Here is an 8,976-nt window from a genome sequence, read left to right as displayed (position 1 = left end):
CCTTGTATACCTCTGAGCTGCCTGAGTTGGGGAAGAGGGCAATATGAGACAGAGGGCAGGGTGGAGAGAAAGAGCTGTGTGAGGTGGCTGGGCTCAAGTGGACAAGCTGGTGTCTCACCCATGAGGGCATCTCTCTAGGGCTTGAGAGAATGCACAGGCTGTCCACAAGACAGTCACCAGGGCAGAGAGGAGGCAGTGGAGTAGCCAGAGAAGCAGTGACAATCCACCCAGGAGAGGACATGTGAGAATTGCTTCCAAGTCCCTTTTCTGGGCCCCCTGTCACTAAGAGACTAGAAAAGTGATAGGGAGGTTGATCAGGAGCGGGATGCTCCCCTCCATTGTGGCCTTGTTGGGGTGGGAGGGACAATCACCGCTCTTTTCTGGGCAGAAGTGGGAATGGCAGGAGAGACAAACAGGAACAAGTCTTGGTTACTGAAATGAGACAGTTCTAGTAGATGAAAGTGACAGCGGAGTTGTGGGATGCAGCCACGATGTCATTAAGATCCCTACCACCCAGCAGGAAAAGGATTTCAAAGAGCACAGTTGACTCTGTGTGTGTGTTGCGGGAGAGATTATTAACAATTTCCCGTCTACATCCTAGGAAATTGAGGCCCTACAATAAATGTGCTACACTTGAAAAAAGTCCTTAAAAGTAAATGAGAAAGAAAACAGCTTTGGAACTTTTTAGGAGTAGAGGATTGCAAAACTGTGGGATGAGAACATGTGAGTAGTGAGGACAGATGGAAGAGACTTTCAGCAGAGGACCCAGGGGGTTGAGAAGCTAGTCCTTGTTCTCTGGCTTGCAAGTGACAGAAGCCCAACTCACAGTTAGCCTGAGCAAAAATGAGGATTTGTTGGAGGATCTTGGAGCATCTCACAGAATCTAAGAAACAGCTCAGTAATTGAGCCAGCAGAGGGGCAGGGATGTGGGTGGGCCTTAGAGACATCTGGGACCAGGGATCTGCAAGCCACGGCAGCCCCACCAGGTTCTTGTTTTTGCTTCTTGCTGCAGGTCAGCCTCATTCGTTCTTTCCCCAGAAGACTGGTTTTGTCTAAGACAGAAAATACGACCACTGACAGTTTCTGAGTGTTGTAACTTGGAGGTTATGTCATGAGAAAGAAGTGAGTCTCCGCATCCCTAAGTCTGAAAACACCAGAAGAGGGGCCTCCCTGGCTGAGCTCAGGCCAGGCACACAGCCCTGGACAGTCAGCTCGGCCTAGGTGAACAGCCTCATGTAGGGAGATGAGCGGTGAGTCCTGCAGAGGAACAAGGCTGTGCCACCCTAGAAGAAAGGTCAGACAATTGGGACAGGTGTTCCCAACAGGAGTCTAACAGCCTGACATCATGGCCTTATGCAAACATGAGATTCTGATGATCCCACCTTCCCTCCACTTCCCAGGAGTCATGTCAGCTGTAGAGGCCCTGATGAAACTATGTCCTTCATCTCTCGTGAAGCCCGTGGGAAGGGCAACAACACGACAACAGTAATGCTAGTAGCTAGCATTTAGTATGCACTTTGTGTCAGGTCCTGGGCTGCACTCTACATGGATTTTTTTTTTTTTTTTTTTTTTTTTGAGACGGAGTCTCGCTCTGTTGCCCACGCTGGAGTGCAGTGGTATGATCTTGGCTCACTACAACCTCCACCTCCTGGGTTCAAGCAATTCTGCTGCCTCAGCCTCTGGAGTAGCTGGGGATTACAGGCGTGTGCCACTATGCCCAGCTAAGTTTTGTATTTTTAGTAGAGATGGGGTTTTACCATGTTGGCCAGGCTGGTCTCGAACTCCTGATCTCAAGTGATCTGCCTGCCTTGGCCTCCCAAAGTGCTGGGATTACAGGTGTGAGCCACTGCGCCTGGCCTCTACATGGATTTTTATTTCATCCTGACCGTAGCTGTCTTACTCCCCTCACTTTGCAGACGAGGATGCAGAGACATGGAGAGATTAGGAGCCCGAGGTCACACAGCTAGTAAGGGGCAGTGCAGGCATTCTACCTAGGTCAATCTGGTTCCCAAGTCCATGTTTTCCATCATCAAGCTCCCTAGCCTCCAGGATTGAAGTTCTGGGCCTGGGCATTCCCAGAGGAGGTGGAAAAGTTCACTGGTCTGGTGGACGTTCTGCCACGTGGAGTTACAAGGCATCACAGCCAGAGCCTGAGGAACTTTCTGGAGCCTGTGCCCTTCACACCACCAGCTGTGCCACTACAGGGTCTCTAGAGAGTCATCATGAGCACCCGGGAGGTGATGCTCCTGTGTGTAAGCAGCTGCTGTGGTCAGTGAGTGGCTGCATAGCTGGGTCCTCCATCCTGGTGGCTTTGGGGACAGTATAGGCCCTGGTTCTCTTCTCCCTCATTCTTTACCCCCTTTCACTCTCTTCCCTTCTGGTTTTCCCCCTTCCTAGACTCCTGGCTTCCCTGGGCCTGCTGCACCGGGTCTGGCTAGGTTGGAGAGGGCTGCAGGCAGGACCACAGTCAGCAGAGGGCGCCAAAGCCTCTCAACACACCCATGGCCCAGGCCTGGCCCAGAAGGAGAGCGCTGGGAGCCAAGACAGTGGGGCTACGTGCGCCTGTGGATTCCCCCATTTCCCATGCTTCATCCAGCCATGGCCCTGCAGTGCACTCACAAATGTGCACATGCCCTCGTGTGTGTGCATGTGTGTGTATTACAGTCATCAAATTGTCTCTGAATGTGCTTGGCTTCATGTGTTCGTGTGTGTGTGTGTGTAGGGGGGGTGTCTGTTGTGTCTGGTTTCCCTAGGAAGCATATTTGACAGTCCCACAGTCAGGGTCAGGGCACAGGGACAGATACTGTGTCTATAACGATCTACAACACTGATTTTGTTCATCTCAATAAATGTGAGGATGAAATAAAAATTCGTGTAGAATATTTTGTACATCTCAATAAAGCCACTTCCTGGGGGCAGGCATTATAATTCTAGTCTCTGTTCTACTGTGTGATAGGTAAAGAATAACTTTCCACACAGGGAGAGGAGTCCACACCGTGCCGGGCCTGGGCTAGAAGCTTTCCATCTAGGTTCCCTGGTTGACTGCACTAGCAGTCCTGTGAGCCAGGCAATAGTAGTCCCATTGTACAGATGAAGACAGTGAGGCTCAGGGAAGTTAGAAAACAATTTCACGTCTATACCCCAACAAATTGAGACTATACAATAAGTGTGTTACACTTGAAAAAAATCTTTCTTAAAAGTAAAAGAGAAAGAAAACAGCTTTGGAACATTTTAGGGGTAAGAGATTGCAAAAATGTGGGAATGGAACGTGTGAGTGAGGATGGATGGAAGAGGCCATCAGCAGAGGACCCAAGGGGTTGAGAAGCAAGTTCTTATTCTTCAGCTTGCAAGTGATAGAAGCCCAACTCACATTAGCCTGAACCAAAATGAGGATTTACCGGAAAGATCTTAGAGTATCTCACAGAATCTAAGTAAGAGCTCAACAACTGAGCCAGCAGAGGATCACACAGCTAGGAAGTGGTCAAGCTAAGATTTGGTTCCTGTCTCCAATTTCAAAGTCTCTGCCCGCTTCACACTTTCTAAAGCTGCCCTCTCGAATTTGTGTTTTCCTCCCATGCAGACCCCACCAAACATGAACTTGAGAGCAGCCCGGTGAAGTATCAGGAGCAGCAGCTGCTCATGGCTAGAACGACTGAGCTGAGAAATTCATGTTGACAGACAGTTTGTGGCTGATTTCTACGAGTCAAAGAATAAGGAACTATATTTAGCTGCTTGCTCTGGGCTAGTTAGCTGGTGGGGAGTGAGGGCTCAGACTGGAGGAAAGAAAGAGGAGGAGGAGGAGCAGGAGGAGGAGGAAGAGGAGGAAAAGAGAGAGAAAGAGAGATGCCCAGTTGTCTGCTGTCTGGCCTGGGGTCCTTGCCCTCAGAGTTCAGTCTCTGCAGCAAGCTTTGCATGGAATTGTGATTGGTGGGGCCTCTTCATGAAGTTAAGACCTGCCCATATTACTAGGCTGGTGGGACAGAGAACAAGAGCCTGCAGAGGAGAATCTTCCAGGCTTGCGGGTCTCTTCTCTACACACATGACATCAGTGAATGAGTCGTTCTACACTTGGGGGTTCTGGAGCTCTGTAAACCAACACTCAGCACAGCTCAGATCCAAAGAATAGTACTCAGCATGGCACATACATCCTTGATGGCATAGGGGTTAGCTTTGTCCCTTTGATTGACTTGACCTCAGTTTTCTCTTCCTCCTGGGTCAGGATAGCCCTTTTCTTCCTCAAAAGGGAAAATCAAGGAACTTGCTCTGGATGGACTTGTGCTTGGATTTCCCAGACAAGCTGCTTCCCAGAGGAAGAGAGAGGCAAGAACCTGCCTCCTCCTCCCACAGATGTCTGAGTTCTGCCAAGCCTGCCTTCCTCCTCCACATACCTTGTCCTCTCCACATGTAACCAGTGGGGCTGGTCCCTCATCCTTCTTTCCAACCTGCCGCCACGCTCTCCCCTCCAGATTCCACTCACTCAAAGACATCAGGGAGCAAGGTTGAGTTTACTGACAATTTAGGTGGGAAGATTCAGAAGATGGTCTCATACCCCAAGGAGACACATGAAATCCTTCTTCCATAGAGGCTTCCAGAGTTCTCTCCAGCCTCTCCCCAACCTCCTCCCACATAAGTCTCCCACTTCCCTAGCCCCTCCTGTCCCTAATTTGTCTACCCAGCTCCTCAGGATGGCAGCACAAAGGGCCACCAGTGACCAGGACTCAGCTTCCTGAGAAGGCAGTGGAGAGTATAAATTTATAGAGACAAAATTTTTCTCTATTTAGAAGTGCACAACAACAAACTTTCTGGGACTCTGAGTGTGAGGAGCTTAGAAAAACAGGACATGAAACCAAAGCCCAGCAGACATGCCCATCCCACCCACCCTGCTGGTGACCAGGAGCCAGTCCCTTGCTGAGCCTGGGTTTCCTTGACCAACACTGAGTGATACCTGAGTTCTCCCAATGTTCAGGCAGGCGCTCCTCATTCCGGACTGTGCTGTCTTGATGGGGAGGCACAGTGATCCCTGGGACAAAGGCCAGGGAAGGTCCCTGGTATCCCCAGCTTGGTCCTATGCTGCTCAGTTGACTCTCCCAAACCTCCAAGCCAACTGATTCTGTTCTGCCCCTTTAGGGAGGCTCCCAGCTGGGCCCTGGAGCAAATACTGTAAACCCACAAATCTGCTCAGGGTTTTATAACACTTGGGGGCCACAGATAGGTGGGAGTATGGGAGGTGAATAAAGCCAGTGGTGGCTCTTTAAAGAAAAAAAATGCCCTGGGTTGTAGCAGTTGCCAATTTCCATGGTGTAAATACTCCCACCACAGCCATTTTCAAGCTATCAACATGATGTCACTGAATGCAGAATTAAGAAAAGGTGTGAAAATTGCATTTTTTTATCCAGCAAGCTGACTTTAGCACACCACTGGACAAGGTAAAGGGCCTAAATCCGGGGACTCTAATCTAAAGGTTGTGCTGAATTCAGCCAGGTAGAGCCATGAAACAGGCTGCTGAGTGTGCACCTCCCTTTCTCAGGTTGATTTAAGAAGGGAGAATAACTCAAGGGAGCGTTATGAGGGAATTTCTTTCAGAAACAATCAGATCACTTAGCAACTGAATTGTCTAAATATTTTTTCCTAATTTAAAGTTGTGTGTCATGTGGGTAACTGGACAATGCACTATTGAATTACTGAGGGATTTAATGCCTAAATTGGAGAAGCAATCAAACATTCACATCTTCAAGTAGTTGATGGACAGCTAAGGAGGTATTCACATGATAGCTGGGGCTAGGGGGCAAGGGAGGCCTTGTCCTAAGTGGGCCCTGAGCCTCTCTTACAAGCTGCCCCATGCACCATGGGCCCCAGCTAGGCCTGGGCTGCACCCTCCTGGGCCCTCTCTGCTGCTACTCTTTGTTTGTCACTCTCCAGTTTATGTTTTTGTCGCTGAATTCTTCTATTTCTGCCCTTGGCTTCCTCCACTCTGTCATTTCTTCCCAGTCTCAAGCTGTCTCTCGCTCTCTGTTTCTGCCTCTGTCTCTATTTGCTGTCTCACTCTGTCTTCCTCCCTCCCTCTGTGTTGTTTGTTTTGTCTGTGTCTTCATGTCTGTCTCTTCTCTCCATGTCTCTTCCTTGCTGTCTCTCTCCATTTCTCTTGGAGTCTCTCTCTTTTCTACACACACACACACCCCTGGCCCTTGTCCCCAAGTCCCATGCGCTCCTCTCCTCCCTCCTTCGGTTTCCACTTCACCCAACTGCACTGTAACCCCTGGCTCCACATCTGTCTTGGCACCATGCTGCCAATCAACACCCCTTCCCCCAAGCTGATTCTGCCCTGCCTCTTGAAGGACGTTCAGAACTGGGACTTGTACTAGGAACCCACAGACATACTCAGGACTATGGCACATGGTGGGAGGCCATGGTCACTCTTTGAAGAAAATGAAACTCCTGATTTGTAGCATGTGCCAATTTCCATGGTGTAAATACTCTTGCCATGGCCGATTTCAGACAACCCACATAATGCTACTGAATGCAGAACTGGAAGAGGTACACAAGTTTCATTCTTTTGAGCCAGTGCAAGCTGACTTCAGCACACCACTAGGCAAGAAGGGGCTTCCTGAATGGCTGTGGGGGCTGGGAGAGTGCCCACATGGCTGGCTACAGAGCAGCCCACTGTAGCCTTATGGAGCTCAATTTTGGGCCAACAGCCCACTCCAGCCTGGTTAGTTCTTCCTTGTGGCTGACTCATAGAAGTGCTCACCTTAGGATGGGGCAGGAAGCCCACTGACCTCTAGACTTGGAAGGAAGACTTCCTAGATGAAATGCTGGGCTAAGACACAAAACAGATGAGAAATTTTGTGTTGCCAGAGTATACTTTTTTTTTTTTTTGAGATGGAGTCTCACTCTGTTGCCCAGGCTGGAATGCAGTGGTACGATATCAGCTCACTGCAACCTCTGCCTCCCAGGTTCAAGTGATTCTCCTGCTTCAGCCTCCTGAGTAGCTAGGACTACAGGCGTATACCACCACACCCAGCTAACTTTTTGTATTTTTAGTAGAGAAGAGGTTTCACCATGTTGGCCAGGCCAGTCTCAAACTCCTCACCTCAAGACCCTCGGCCTCCCAAAGTGCTGGGATTACAGGCGAGAGCCACCATGCCCAGCCCAGAGTATACATTTGAGGCTGGAAAAGGTAAGAGATGGTGTCAAAGAGGCAGACTGAGGACAGGATCACTGAGGTCTTGAATACTGAGTGAAGGGGCCTGGTCTTTTCTTATTAGCATTGAGGAGAGTAATATGATTGACTATGTTGCCCTAGGTTGGTTCCCCGCCCCCACTAAACAGGCCTTTTGACAAAGATTTGGGTGAAGTTGTTTGTTTGGAAGGTGATCCCAGGCAGCATGTGAGGGAGTAGGGAAGTGAGACAGGGAAGAGAAAAAGGTAGATAAGAGTGAGTTACCCAGCAGCTACTGCTGTGGAACACGGAGGTTCAGCCCCCTATGGACTCTCTGAGTGTACAGAACAGGTCTCATACTTGTCCCATCGAGGGGTGGGGAATCTGGGGTATGTATCCACCAGCTCCCTGCCCTTCCTTCAAGGGCTGCTCCTGGGGTGTGAATCCCCCTGGCATTCCATGTGGGCCAGATAGTTCCCTCATGAAGAGATGCAGAAGCCGGAGGCATTCGTGCCAGGACAGGAGGCAGCAGCAGCCTGTTACGGTAAGGACTGAGTGGTGTCCTGTGGACTGGGCAGCACAGAGGTGGTCGTGACTTTGGGGAGGGCAGTTTCAATGGGAAAAAGGGGAGCGAGTTACAGGGAGAATGAGAGAGAAGGACACACAGAGACTATGGACTACTCTGAAAAGTATGGACAGTGGGAAAACTGTTGCACGGTCGCTGGGGCTGGGGAACCGGCAAGCTTGGGTCTGCTTATGGAGTTGCTCTGAGCCAGGGAGACAAGCAGGCAGACCTGCAGGAGCAGCAGCGTGTCATCTCACCAGCTGCCAGACCCAGACTGATGGAAATGTAGAGGGGGGCCTCCCCAGGCCACCCCAGCCTGCACTGATTCAGACTGAGCAGTCAGGACATTCGGCTGACACCTCACACTTCTGTCTTCCTCCTTGGAAATTGTGGATTGGCTCAGCATGACCCAGTTCTGCAAGCATTTATTTGACTGATTGGAAGCAGACAAGGTCTCTGCTCTCCAGGGGAGCAGACGCCATGCTAATCATCGAGCGGGTGGGAAAATGAGAAAGACCTACTGCATAGTTGAGGGGAGAGGTAGGCATGCAAAGACAGACGCATGCAGTAGGCTGTGGGGTGGGCACCAGTGGTGCCACCATCGAGCATGGTGGAGGCTAGAGAAGAGGCAGCTGTTCTGTCTGCTCTGGGGAAGGCTTCTTGTAGCAGCAAAGTCTTGAAATGTGACATAGGCTGAGAGGCGGAGAAAAGAGGGGACGGGTATTTCTGGATTTCAAAGGCTTCCAGCTTGCTTAAGCTTTCCTGATAGCTGGGTATCACACACCCTCAGGACGATGGGGCTCACTGACTCCAGAGACAGGCCTTCCATAGCCAGACCCCTCCTACCATCCTGTGATGGAGTCAGACTGCCCTTGCTGGGGAGGTGTCAACAAGAGGATGCTTGGTAGGTGATGAGGAGGGCCACGGCAGCAGGCAGCTGCTTTCTTTGGTTAGGTTCTTTGGTGTGGTACGCTAAATAATAGTCCCCCAAAATATCCACATCCTAATTTCCAGAACTTGTGAATGGCAAAAGGGACTTTGCAGATGTAATGAAGTTAGGGATCTTGGCCAGGTGTGGTGGCTCATGTCTGTAATTTCCAGAACTTTGGGAGGCCAAGGCAGGAGGACTGCATGAAGCCAGGAGTTCGAGACCAGACTGGGAAACAAAGTGAGGCCCATCTCTACAAAAAATAAAAAATAAAAACAATTAGCTGGGTGAGGTGGTGTGCGCCTGTGGTCCCAGCTACTCAGG

The sequence above is a fragment of the Macaca mulatta genome, chromosome 7 (assembly GCF_049350105.2).
Source record: "Macaca mulatta isolate MMU2019108-1 chromosome 7, T2T-MMU8v2.0, whole genome shotgun sequence".
Classification (NCBI taxonomy): domain Eukaryota; kingdom Metazoa; phylum Chordata; class Mammalia; order Primates; family Cercopithecidae; genus Macaca; species Macaca mulatta.
The sequence above is the reverse complement of the archived record's forward strand: the minus strand, read 5'-3'. Positions refer to the sequence as shown.